General features: G+C 50.0%; 1 long non-coding RNA gene across 1 annotated transcript in view; it reads left to right on the top strand.

The window, feature by feature from the left end:
* The first annotated feature begins 3,810 nt into the window (after window positions 1-3,810).
* The window catches only part of LOC110343617, a 28,376-nt gene continuing 18,156 nt past the window's right edge, over window positions 3,811-14,030 (top strand). Inside the window, exon 1 of the long non-coding RNA XR_005876049.1 lies at window positions 3,811-4,023. This is a non-coding gene — a long non-coding RNA (uncharacterized LOC110343617). The remainder of the gene's footprint in view (window positions 4,024-14,030) is intronic.

Here is a 14,030-nt window from a genome sequence, read left to right on the forward strand (position 1 = left end):
GGCTATCCAGTTATGCAGATCTGAAGTAGTAAAGGAAACACCCACCAGGAAAGGGCAACTCCCTTTCTCTAAATCATGGCCCCTTGCCCTAGGAGGAGGGGGTGTCTCCTGCGACTGGACTGCTGAGTTAGAACGGGGCGCAGTGGGTGCCCCAAGGGGAAGCCAAAGGTGCCTTCTAAGGTGGCAGGCAATAGGGAAGTGGGGCAGCTCTCAAGGAGTCGTCTGTCCGTTGCAGGCACCTGAGAACACAGACCTCAGCCTCCACAGGCCCAGGTCGGTAGGGAGGTGAGAGCAGAAGCTCCCCCAGTGCCCCTCCCCAAACCCCCCTACTCCCCCTCCCGCTCCCGCCCCTGGCCTCCCCCAGCTCGCCCAGGCTTCCATGTACGGCAAAAGCAGCCTGCACAGGTCCAGGGGACCTTGCCACCTGAAGCAGGCCCCGACTGGGGGCCCAGCCAACGTCGGGATGGGGGTGGGGACAAACCCCGACTGTGAAGCCCCCACTATGGAACCTGGTGGGGTGGGGGCAGACAATAAGACAGTTAATAACAATTGTGCAGAGGGTGCCACCTCCTGGCAAAATCCAACAAACAAGCAAGCAAACAAACAAACAAAAGCCAGCAGAATTTCAATCAGTCAGTCAGTCAACTCCTTTTTGTGGGGACTAGACAAAACAGAAACAAAATCAAGAAATCAAATAAACAACTCCCTGGGCCAGATTTGCCGGTCGTCCCCGACTCTCTGGACCTTCGCGCATCCTATCCATCGGACATCTGCCCATTTACACAGCAGGCCCGCCATTCTTTCAAGCAAAACGGAAACCATATCTCTCAGGAAGAAAGATGCAGGAGAGAAGCTAGTGTTCTTAGTCACTGAGCCATCTTTCCAGTCCTGGGTGGAAACAAACACCCTCCCACCACCACCACCCCCGAAAAAACTTAATGGGTTTAACTTCTTGATAAATTGCAAATATTTACTCTCTGGCATTTATTGCAAACCTACACCCCACACCCGTGGTTCTCATTTTAATCTGTTTAAATTTTTTTTGATTCCTGTATGAAATTTTACATTTTAAAGTTTCTGTTTTATTTTTATGTCTCTTTGAGACAGGGTTTCTCTGCATAGTCCTGGCTGTCCTGGAACTCAGAGACCTGCTTGTCTTGTCTTCCCAAATGCTGAGATTAAAGTTTCTATTTTATTTTTATATCTCTTTGAGACAGTGTTTCTCTGTGTAGTCCTGGCTGTCCTGGAACTCAGAGACCTGCCTGTCTGGTCTTCCCAAATGCTGAGATTAAAGGTGTATATCACCACCCACAGACTGTCAGGAAGACTGTAAGAATGGCAAGAAGAGAGGCCCCGTGGAGGAACCCCCATCTTCAGGGTGCAGGACCCAGTATCCTGGCGACCAGAATTTGAGAAATGTAGAGTGAAGTCTTCCTTGCCTATTGCTTTGGATCCCCCCCCCCCACCGCCAGCCGCCTTGGCTCTGCCACAGTTGCAGTCCCCAAATAAACACACAGGACACTATGTTAATTATAAACTGTTGGCCGTTTGCTTAGTTTCTTACTGGCTAGCTCTGACTTAAGTATTTAACCCATTATTGTTAATCTAGGTATTTCTCTTATTGGAGAAAAGGGACATACCTCTTACTCCTCTGGCAGCCACATTGTTTCTGACTCTGCCTCTCTTTCCCAGAATCCTCCTTGACTCCTAGTCCCACCTATCTTGCTTCCCTATTGGCCAACAGTGCTTTATTGACATATACACAGGACTTCCCCATCAGAGAGAACTATGCTTCTTCCTTCCTTCCTTCCTTCCTTCCTTCCTTCCTTCCTTTTTCTTTTTTTTTTTTTAATTTTTCGAGACAGGGTTTCTCTGTATTGCTTTGGAGGCTGTCCTGGAACTCTGGAGACCATTATGGCCTTGAACTCAGAGATCCACCTGCCTCTGCCTCCCAAGGGCTGGGATTAAAGGTGTGCGCCACCAAGGCCCGACTCACCCTCTGTACTTTAAACTGAGGTTTTTTTTTGTAGTTAAGGATAGAGAAGAGGGAAGGGGTATCATTAGGGACTGAACGGGGAAGTTAGCTGTTTTCCCTAGATAAGGTATTTGTGAGAGGGCAGCGTCTGCTGTCTGTTTTTGCAACCTTCATGTTCACCTGGGCCTAGGCCTGGGTGTGGGTTGGCTGCTTTTCTCCTGTGGTCTCCAAATGAGTGGAATCATGAAACTTTGAGCTTAGTTTAGGGCCTTTGCTTTTTTGGGGGGTGGAGAAAATGGGGATTTCTTTCATCTTTCTGGTGCCTTTGTTGAACATCCCCCATACCTTATTTCTTATAGTTCTGTGTCCTCACACACTATCTGTAAGGATTCAGGCATTATGCTGGACTACCCGTTACCTGGCAGAACACACTCAGGCAGTGCCCTGGTCAGCCCAGGGTTCCGTGATTGTGTAGTCTGTTTGCAGGTGCAAAGGACCCCTCTAAAAGACAAACCCCCGCCAACTTCTGCTCGCTTTCTCCACTCTTCTCTTCCCCATATTCTCTTTCCCACTCTCTTCCCCGCAGTTCCCCTGGGGCAGACAGGGCTTTTCCTGTCTCCCTCTTCTCCTCTGTCCTCTCTCTGTCTCTGTGTCTCTTTACCTCTTTTCTCTTTCCTTCCCCCTCCCTTCTCTTTCTCAGTTAAACTCTGTCTGCCTGTTTGTTCCTCTGCCTTCGTCACCCTAGCCCACCATGGAATCCACCAAGGTTCCCCTCAAGCTTTATCATAACGCTGTCTGCATGACATTTTTTTCTGTTCCTGGAGTTCAGTCCAGCAGGTACACACGTGAGGACAGAGTGAACTCTCGCCTTCGAATCCTGCTACAAATCTGCCTGTGTCTGTGCACATCTGGTATGTGTCTGTGTGAGCATACCTAGTATGTATGTCTGTATGTATGTATGTATATATGTATGTATGTAAGCATGCATGCATGTATGTGTGTGTCACTATTTCTAATACCCACCTGTGTTCTTGCAGGCCTCTGGGTGGATACCCCAGAGATCTCCTTTTAGATGCGGCTGGGGATGTCACGATGAACAAGGGCATCAGTCTCCAGGTATAAGGGTGATGCCCGCATGGCAGAGACCACATCAGTCTCCTAGTACATGTTCCAGTTTAGTCCTTTATTGCCTGAGAAAGCCCTGGTCTAGGGCCTGTGCTGGGTGCTGTACTTGAAACTGGCATGAGACCAGTGACATTGTCGGTACCTGTCCCCTGCTGCTTGTGTCCCAACTCCTGTGTCTGCTGTTGTGGTCTTGCCTGGTAGGGTCCCCCTGGGGACTTTCTGTGTTGGATACCCTCTAAGGAAGGGGTGACTTCCTGGTTTGACTTGGTGTAGGAGAACAGCATACATGCCAGGGGGCTCCTTCTCTGCAGGCTGCACACTCTTATTTGAAGGGCTCCTCTGACCCTGACCTTGGGGATTCCTCCATGGCGGTAGCAGGGAGGGGGGTCTCCCTTCTTGTCATTTTGACATTCTTTCTGGCAGTGAACCCCTTTCTCTCATCTCACCCTTCTGAAGTACCCAACCATGAGACTGGAAAATAGAATCCCTGTGGTGTCCCCTGGAATACCCCCTTCTCTCTCCCCACCAGATACAGAATGCTAACCACCAAGCAGAGAGTCCTGGCAGGGAGAAAGCGCTTGGAAGAGGGAGACAAGGCTGCAACTTCTCACCTGGAGAAGTACACAGTGTTCTCCCCTACTCCCAACTGCCTTGGCTGATACCCACATCCCTGCATTGCATCCAATCCACACCCCTCCCTCCCTTTCAGCTCCCTCCTCACTCTGATCCAAGGACAAAGGCCCTCTGCTTTCAGAACCCCCAAAGGGAGTGCGGAGAGGAATTGTGTTATTCCATGAATACTGAGCAGGCCCAGGGCAAGCCCCAGTGGTTCTCAGCTGAGGCCATGTGAGATCTGGCCCTTCAAGCTTCCACTCAGTGGTCTCAGTGGAAGGACGAGTTCCTGTCAGGCTGCCAATTAGGAGGTGAGTGTTGCACCATGCTGTGCTGGGGGTTGGGGAGGTGTTTTTGTGCAAGCCTGCCTGTGGAGGCAGCCCAGGGATACCACTGAGTTTGAGCAGCCGTGCGGGTGAGTCTGTGACGACAGGGCATGTCTACGTGGCACTGTCTACGGTCAGATAGGTACAGCTTTCCTTCCTAGGAAGCCAGGCAGCTTCTGGGATGACCGCACTGGCTACGCAGAGCACCGAGTCCACAGGCAGCACAGTCAACTGGGAATTGCAAGGAGAGAGCGCATGTAGAGTGAAGCCTTTTCCTTGCCAGAAGCTTTGGTTTATCCCCCTGCCAGTCGCCTGGGCTCTGCTGCGTTGTAGTCCCCAAATAACACACAAGACGCTGTATTAATTATGAAGCTGTTGGCTTTGCTTGTTTCTTACTGGCTAGCTCTGACCTAAGTAATTACCCCATAATTGTTAATCTAAGTATTTCTCTTACCGGAGAATAGATCCGGGCTTCCTACCCCATGGAGGTTACATCTCGACTCTGTGTTTCTCCTACCCAGAGTCCTCCTGGATTCCTAGTCCAACCTATCTTGGTTCCCTATTGGCCAACAGTGTTTTATTGACATATACACAGGACTTCCCCCATCACATGTATGTTCTTGTGGAGGCTGAAAGATAACCTTAGGTGTCATCCTGGGGAGGTCTGTCCATCTTCTTTGAGACGGTGCCTCTCATTGGTCTGGAGTTCACCAATTAGGCTAGACTGCCTGGCCAGGAAGTTACAGGGACCCTCCTGTCTCTGCCTCCCCAGTAACTGGGATTATAAACAAGCAATCATGCCCCTTGTGGGTTCTGAGTCCAGCCGTTCTGTCTCAGGTCCTTGCGTTTGCAAGACAGGAGCTTTGCTGATGGAGTCACCTCCCCTAGCCTTCCCATTGTCATCTTACGGCAGAAGAGTTGCAGGATGGGCAGGAGATCCGAGTCTGCTCCAGGTAGCTGTGAGCCAGCCAAACATTCGGAGCGGCCCTTGTGACCTGATTGCATCGGCACAGCCTTCCCATCCTTCACCCCCTCCCTAGACTGTTGGCAGGACGGGGTTCAGCTTTTATCCCGGATTGAGGTCTCCTGAGCACAGAGACTGTGAGAGCTTTGGGAGACCGAGCTGTGGCCTGGTGGGAGGAGCCTTGGAGGTCGCCTCCAAGCTCCCAGAAGCTGTCTGGGATGGTTGACGGTTACACAAGGTCCAGGGTGCAGCACAATTCTATTGCATCTCGAGACCATTGACTGGAGGGTATCGCGGGTGCTAGAACAGGCTGGCAGCATGGGTGCCAGGCAGAGGGTGTGATCATGCTTCCCGCTCTGGGTCTGCCTTTACACATGCCACACCACACAAACGTCACCGGGGGGTTATCAACGGTGGCGGCGGCGACAGTGAGTGAGTTCCTTTCGCTCCCCCCCCCCCGTTGTTGTGAGCACCTCGCTTTATTCAGGGAGGAATCGGAGGAGAAGCGGTTAGTTTGTGAATCGGCAGGCTTCCTGTGGGACAGCTGTGGACGAAGGAAACCGTACAGCGCCCGGTTCAAAGGCAGCTCTGTGTGTTGCTTGCCGGGCAGGTTTCCACCCATGGACACTGGATTTTGAGCCCGTTAAGAAGGAAGACCTGCAGTGTGATCACTTGGTCCAGGTGGGCAGGAAAGGCCTACGGAGGCTGGGACCTGTAGCCTTCAGGCAGCGGGGCTCAGCCAGGAGTGGTGGCAGGGAGCCTGGGTTGGGGAAGCACTTGGACAGCTCACACCAGGCCGGCATCCGCCAACCCGATAGGTGACAGGAGGCAGCATAGGACCCCACGGCCTCGTGGTGGGAGCCCTGCTCAGCATCTGTTCCCAGCATGGTTTGACTTGGGTGGGATGAGATTGCAGGTACCCACAGGAGATGGTATGGACCCCCTGTATTCCAGGTCGTCTGTGGGGTTTGAATCTGCCAGACTCGGGAGAAAGGGTTCTATCAGGTGTGAACAAACCCGGGGCAGAAGTTCTCAGTGACCCAAGGGCTCCAACGCCCCAGGCTACCAATGCCCCATCCGCTGTCCATAGGGTACACGTGTGCATGTACGGCAGACACACACAGAGATGCATGGGCACACACTGCACTGCATATAGCTACACACTACACACCACACACAAACACGCACACGCACATGCATGCACACATGACGCAGTCACCTGGACACACACTGTGCGCAGATATGCCCAACTCACAGACGCACACCCTGCAAAGATGCACACAGACACAGAGGCACACACACGCCTCATAGACGCACATGCATGCAGCACACTCACAGACACACAGTTTTCCTTTTCTTGCCGTCTTGTCTTAACCAAGCCAAGCCAAGCCCTCAGAAGTCTTCCCCGGGCATCTAGCACCCTGGAGAGCTCATGCTACCCGGGGCTTTCCTGCTGTGCGGTTCAGTTCTAGCCACATGATGTGCGTTGCTATGGTGCTGCTGTCTCATCTACACAGCCCCTTCCTTTGGGGTGCACAGATACTGCCATTCTGATTCAAGTTCAAGGCTGCTGTAGGGCAAGAGTTTTGTCATCTTCTTAGGATACCAACATTCCTTCCAGCCTAAAGCTCGGTCTGATTTGAGCTCCAGTCTTGTGGCATCACAGACTTAACATCTCTCATGCAAAAGGTCTGGGGAGGGAAGCAACAGCTTCCCAAGCTCTCGGGCCACTACCTTCTTCTCTTCTTGTTTAATGTTTTCCTGAATCATCTTCTGCATCTCTTGGCTTCCAATCTTTAAGAAAGAAAAGAGCTATTTATTCAATTGATAATTATGTGTACGCTTGTGTATCTGGGTGTGCGTATGCGCATGTGAGTGCAGGCGTCTGTGGGGACCAGAAGAGGGCGCCAGATCCCCTGGAGCTGGAATTACAGGCGCTAGTGATCCACCTGACATGGGTGCTGAGAATTAAACTTGGACCTCTACAAGAGCAGTAGGTACTCTTAGCCACCTAGCCATCTCTCCAGACCCTTGACTTCTAGTTTTAAGTACTTTTATTTTAGATGTGCTCTTATAAACTGTCTTTTTTTTTTAAGTTTCAGATTGAGACTCTTACATCAGCATTCAAAGTTTTTCCTTTGTTTTTTTAGAGGGTCTTTGTAGTCCAGGTTGGTTTCAAACTCCTGGGCTCCAGGCATCTTCCTGAGCAACTGGGATTATAAATTCTGTTGCATGAATTGTGGTATTGGGTGACTGCATGTTTTCTCCCTTCATGATTGTACTTGATTTTTCATGTTTTCTTTTTTTGTTGTTTCTTTTATTCTCTCTATTATAGTAAACTGTGGGATCAGCCCTTTTGCTGAGTGTGCTGAAGTCTTGAGATAGGCACATGCATCCCCATCTTTGTCAATATGTCTGACATAATCTCATTTTGCTTAGAAGCTTATCCTAGTCTGTCCCGGTGGTTCATGCCAGTGATCCCAGCACTAGGGGAGCTGAGTCAGGAGGATTGCCTCAAGTTCAACTCTATCCAGAGCTACATAGAAAGATATTTTCTCATCAAACAAACAAACAAAAACAGGCCAAAGAACTAAACAGACACTTCATTACAGGTCTACAGATGGCAGCCAGGTGTGGTGACACCCAGTCACAGTCCCAGTGCTTGCTTTAGTGGGAGAGAGGGGCAGGAGAATCAGGAGCTCAAGGCCAGACTGGCTACGCGGAAGAGCCCTGCTCTACAAAAACAAATGAAGAGACCATTTCTAGCGGTGACCCATCGCCTCAGATTACAATCCTTGCAGAAGGACTTTCTCCCTACTTCACCTTGAATTACCTCCATTTTAAGGTTTATTTTCATTCTTTTATTGCATTTTTAAAAATCACAAGTCTAGTTTCAAAAAAGTGCAACTTGCTGCCTGTCACCTGTGACCTCACAGTGCCGGCCACACCCATCAGCTCCGGTACTGTAATCATTTCTTTCTTTCTGTCTCTGTTGTAGAGTGTGTGTCCCCATGTATATGATGTGAGTGAACGTGCATGTTTACCTTTGTGGGTGTACACTTTATGGACTTGGTCTCCTCATTTAAACCTGCATGGCTTGGAACTCAGAGTGTCTAACATAGGCTGGGCTTGAAGGAAGTCACAGAGATCCCCCTGCCTCTGCCACCTGATTAGTGGGATTAAAGGTGTGCAACATTACACAGTGATTCATTGGCTATACTCTTCATCAGTTAATCTAACAGCGAGATGCAAGCAAGACGACAGGTCTGACCACTGTGACTGGTCTCTCCTGAGGACAGCTTCCCCTGTGAACTGGCCAAAGAGGCTCTTTAACGTAGTTTCAATGCAACACACACTAGGGTCTGCGGGTGGCTTGATCGTTTCCTCCTTTGTGGTTTTTTGCAAATTAAAAAAATAAAAAGGGATCCCCGTGTGTGTCACCTTCATGGATCCTCGTTGTCATTCTTCTAGGCTGGGTCCCAAGACTTCATTTTTCTGCCTCTTGTGACATTGACTTTGTGAATGACTGAGACAGCTCTTCTTCAGAGTGTCCCCTTGGCTTGAATCTGGCTGGCCTGGTTGTATTACTTTGTGACCTTGTTCTCTGGACCTTGTCACCAAGACTAGGGGCCTCTCGGCTGCCTCTTTGGTTTTAGTCTCTTTCTTTCCCTCTTTTCCCTGTCTGCTTCTGTCTCTTTCTTTCCGTGTCTCTCGTCTTTCTCTCCCTGTGTCTCTCTTTGTCCCCCTCTTGGTTGATTTCTCTCTTTATCTCTTTATGCCTCCCTCTCTTTGCTTGTCTTTATCTCTTATCATCCCTCCCTCTTTATTTCTCTCAGTCCCTCTTCTCTCCCTCTCCTACCTTTCTTGACTTCTGGGGATATCTCTCCCTGTCTGTGTTTCAGCGGGGCCCCTGTAGAAAGGCTACTTACTTTACACACGTTTTGCATTTTTAAATTTTGGGGGGGGGGGAGACAGGCTTTCTGAACCTGTAGGGGTGAGCCTACATGGGACAGGTGAGGATAAAAAGGGAAGAAAAAACAAAAGCCCTCTCCCTTGGAAGCTGGCCACATTCCCAGAGCTACAATCTCCCTGCTTATCTTGTAAGTCACTTCTATATTTAATAAATATCTTAGACCTCTCTTTCAGATAGCATTATTTCACCACCATGAGCCTTTTGCCTTTAACACGGCATGTAAAGTGTTGATTTTAACTCATAAGCTGAAAACTTACAACAGTATAATAGCTGCCATCAAAGAATGTTGGGTTGTAGGAAAGTTTTGCAGGACCTATCTGATCTAGGTCTAGAACCAGTGGCATCTGGGAGACATACACAGGCCAAGAAGCCTGCAGGGGTGGCGTACTTATGGGGGGAAACTGCAGGGTGTTTCCGTCTGATTCTCTGACACTTGGCGGTTTTTAAAAAATATTTATTCTATGTGGTTATGTATGTGTGCATGTGTGGGCCTGCGCATGCTATAGCACACCTGTGAAGGTCGGAGCCAACCGTTTGGAGCTGATTTTTCTCTTTCCACTATGTGGGTCCTCAGGAACCAAAAACCAAGCTGTCAGGCTTGATGGCAAGCGCCCAATCCCACCGAGCCATCCTGCCTGCCTGTATTCGTTCTTTTTTGTTGTTGTTGTTTTTGAGACAGGGTCTTCCCGTGTAGCCCAGGTTAGCCTTGAACTTGCCGTCTTCCAGCCTCGGCCTGTAGAGGCCTGTGTCACCATGCTCAGCTTCATTTGTTTCATAATTAACAAAGCCCACTGGCCAGCAACCCTTTAAAATAACTGTTGATGCTACAGGAGGAGGCCCTGGGACACAGGGTCACTGGCTTGGTCAAAATGAGCTCCTCTGAGCGGGTGTACTTCTCCTCTGTGGCTTTGCATCTTGACAGGGTGCAAAGTAGGGGGGAGATGTGTCATCTGCCAGCATTCTTCCACAGATACAATGACTAGCTTGGAAATGCAGCACGGAGTGTAATTAGTGAAAGTCACAATACCCTCCCAAGCCTTGCAATCAAGTCACATTGCATTGTGATCTCTTGGGAAAAAAAATTCAAGAGTGAGCTTTGTCCTCTTTATTTTTCTCTCCTTTTGAGGTGATTATTCCATTTCTGAGTCACTCAGAAGCTGAGGGGGAAACACCACGCCTTGGAGCAGGCCTGTGGTAAACGGCAGGGTCTTGTGGGGGAAGGCAGGCCTAGTTACGCATTTGTTTGGAGGTGTGCGGGCGTGTGAGTGGTGCATGAGACTTTTTCTCCCCCCAGATGAGCTTGTGTTCTTCTGCATTAAAATAATAGCCTAATTAATTTTCATATCCGACTGACTGTGCATCTAAGCCTGTGTCACAGGAGGAAATTACTAATAGGGTATGTGCCAATTTGCAGGGTGCGTTCTGCAGCCTGCAGCAGGAGGGTAGGTTGGATCTTTGTGTGCCCGACAATGGAGGGAGTCAGCCGCAAAGGCTGATTACTTAGGCAGCCTCCAGACAGACCCCCTCCCCCACCCCAGCCCATTGAAATTCCAATCATTTCCACGTAATATTCCCATCTAGATAATTGTCAACTGGCCCTTATCATTATTTATTATGCAAAATTGAATTTTTTTGAAGCGTGAAGAGTGAAGTAATTCCATATGCAAACAGCCCAGGCTCTCCTGTGTATTCTGATTACGTACATGTTGATAAATTCGCTTATGATGAGTGACAGCGTGAGGTTTTGGGGTCAGATCGGTCAATCCGTGGAAGATGCTGATGAAAATGACTAACTAAATGCCAGCAGAGTCCCTTGCGCACCTCTGGATGAGCATGCAGAATGCCGGTGTCGAGCCTGCGTCTATTAATAACTAAGTATGATTGCATGTAACGAGCAGAGAGCTTCCTGGTGATTGAAGTGGGGTCGTTTTGATCTTCCAGATGTCGCTGCTTAGAAATTCACATTGCTCTCTCCCTGATAGATGTGGAATGACCTTCTCAGACCTCTTGCTGTTGAAACCCCTATTGTTCCCAGCCCCCCGAGTCAAGCTGGGGCGTGTGTCTCCCCTGGCCTTGGCTGGCGCTTTGTCCTTGGTCTCATTTGACTCACGAAGTCCTTCAGTACGAGGCCGTGCGGGTGGATGGTGATGTTGGGGCCATGTGCATCCTCATGGCGAGGGTTGGCTTAGAGAGGCTCTGTCCATGCTGACTCAGCCAGTCCAGCGGTGTGGGGGGTGTAGCTCTGTTCATTTCTGAACAGCCAGTCCAGTGTGTGTGTGTGTGTGTGTGTGTGTGTGTGTGTGTGTGTGTGTGTGTGTGTGTGTCAACAATTGACAACACTGGCTTCGGACAGACAGCAATGGGACTAAATTCTTACAAATCCTTACAGAGTTGCAAGTCCTTGCAAGAGAGCCTTTTACAGACGAACGTGGAATACTCAGTGTTTACATCACCAAAGCTCTGGTGAACACAAACAGACCCAAAGTTGAACATCAGTTGATGAACCCAAAAAACAAGTCAGGGATGGTCAGGGCTGTGTGTATGCCAGCCACCACGGTCCTCAAAGGGTCTGATCAGACCTAGGGACTCATGCTTCTAGATGTTTCTGCATCCCTTTTAGGGGTGCCAAGGGTTCCTCCCCCCAAAAAAAACATGGAGCTGGAGAAATGTCCGTGGTCTCTGCTGCAGCCATGTTGATTGATATCCATGGGCCCTGATGCCACTGAGGGTCGTGCTGAGGTCTGTGGTCCTGATGCAGCCAGGGGACATGTCCAAAGGTCAAGAGGTTTCCCAAGGTTTCCTGAAGTCACGTAGCTGCTGGAGGCCGTCTTGATGATGTCAGTGACTTGTGCTGCCTCCAGAGGCCATGCTGACATCCTTGGCTTGTGCTACCACCACGGTGTGTGTGTGTGTGTGTGTGTGTGTGTGTGTGTGTGTGTGGTGATGGTGTTACAGCAGAGGGCCGTGTTGATGTCTGTGGTCTGTACGCCGTTGGAGAACATGCTGAGGTCCACGGCACGGGCTGATGCTGCAGACTGCGTGGATGCCTGTGGTCTGTGCTGTTGCCAGAAACCATGTGGCAGTCCACGATCCGTGCTCCTGCTGAGTGTAAAAGGGACAAGGAAGCTTCTTTTACGGGAGAGTTGTTGACGACCGCAGACTCACAGCTGAGGAAGAGGGACAGCGATGGGTTCTGTGTCAGCCTGGTGGGGGAGGTCCTTCTGTATGCTGTGAATAATGTATGTTTCCCGTAATGGCTGATGAACAAATGCTGATTGGCCAGTAGCCGGGCAGGAAGTACAGGTGGCGCTTCCAGACTAGAATTCTGGGAAGAGGAATGCAGAGAGCGAGTGGGGGAGAGAAGCCGTGTAGCTGCCCAGAAGAGAGGACACCTGCCTGGGAATTCTCCAGGAAGCCAAGACCACGTGGAGACACACAGATCAATAGAAACGGTTTAACAATTAAGAGAGAGCTAGCCAATAAGAAGCCTGAGCCACCAGCCAAACAGTTTATAATTACTGTAAGCCTCTGTGTGTTTATTTGGGACTAAACAGGGCTGCGGGACCAGGAGGGACAGAAACCTCCATCCACAACAAACCCCTACCCCCCACCCGTCACACAGCCTAGACAGGAAACCATCTAAGAGAACTCTTAAAAATTGTGATAAGGATGCCGGAGTGTCACTCTCCACAACCGATAGCCTCTGGTGGGGGTCCAGGTGGTGGAGGACCCAGTTTCCTGTAAGGGGCTGGCTTCCGGGAGTTTGGCCGTGATCCAGTGAAAGTATATGGGCAACTCAACTTCTCAAATTGGACTTGTGTTTTTTTCTTCTTGTTTTTTGTTTTTGTTTTTGTGAGGAGAGGTCACAAGGGCGGGAGAGTGGACTTGGAGGACTGGGAACTAAGTGTGGTCAGGTCCATGCTGTGAAATCCCCTGTGGGAACACATGGTCTTCCCTTTCCACGCGTGGCCTTCCCTTCGTCGTTAAATGCTCAAAGTGAGGCTGAGTTGGTCGACTGCCCCCAGCTGTTAGGGGGTTTCTTTAAAAACTTAGAGTCTCTGAGGCAGGAGGCAAGGACCATTTCAACTCTTCTTCTGCTGACCCCAGAGAGTAACAGAGAAGTAAACTGAGTCACCCAGGGTCTCCAGGCTCCGAGGGTAGAAACCTCCTCAACCATCTCTTAGTGGGATGGCTTTTAAAAAAAAACAAACAACAAAACGAAACACAGAACAAAGAAACTGCTACAGGAGTCGGAAGTGGGATGGAATGCTTTCTTTGCAAAGATGTTGCTAGGATTGGCAAAGATGTTGCTAGGATTGGGCACAGGCAAGTGACAGGATGACATCATCTTTCTCAGGCTGCATACGCAGCAGGTGCTCTGGCCTCCATCTGACCCTGCTAGAGTCGGGTCTGGGTTTCCCCGAACAGGGCGAAGTCTTTGGGTGTGGAGACTCTGGGTCTCCTGTCCCTGCGCGCTGAGAGCAGAATGAATATTTGTTGATGGAAAGAATGAATTTATAATTTTAAGCCTCTGGCTCTCCTAGCTGATGTGAGAATCCTGGGAAGTGGATCTGTGAAGTTTTGATCAAAGCGGCCTTAGATCCCTCTAGAACAAGGAGGGGCATAAATAATGACACAAAGCTGGATGAAGGCCTGTGCTGGGGAGGGATGGGGCGGCTGGTCCCCCTGTTCTGCCACTTACCGACTGCCCCCGATTTTCATGATTGAGAAGGCATGGGGAGGCAGAGGCAGAGGCATACCGACAGCGTCTTCCACGGCAGAGTGGGGGCTGAAAAACAAGTCCTCAGGATACCAGACCGTGCTGTCAGAGACTTGCACGGTGATCTTAGTGCTTGTAACATGTTTGGCCGGGAGGCTGAGGCTGCCACACCTGAGTGTGAGCTAGCTCAACTTTCCCGAGGATTAGAGACCTCAGCTGTCAATCAGAATAGTCATGGTGTCTCTGTGGTTCCCAGGGGAGCTGGTGGGGGTGGGGGTCCAGTAAGAACGAGGCTGTTGGCCAAGCTGAGAAGGCTCTTATCTTAGTAGCGGGAG

The sequence above is a fragment of the Mesocricetus auratus genome, unplaced genomic scaffold, assembly GCF_017639785.1.
Source record: "Mesocricetus auratus isolate SY011 unplaced genomic scaffold, BCM_Maur_2.0 Super-Scaffold_15014, whole genome shotgun sequence".
NCBI classification, from domain to species: Eukaryota; Metazoa; Chordata; class Mammalia; order Rodentia; family Cricetidae; genus Mesocricetus; species Mesocricetus auratus.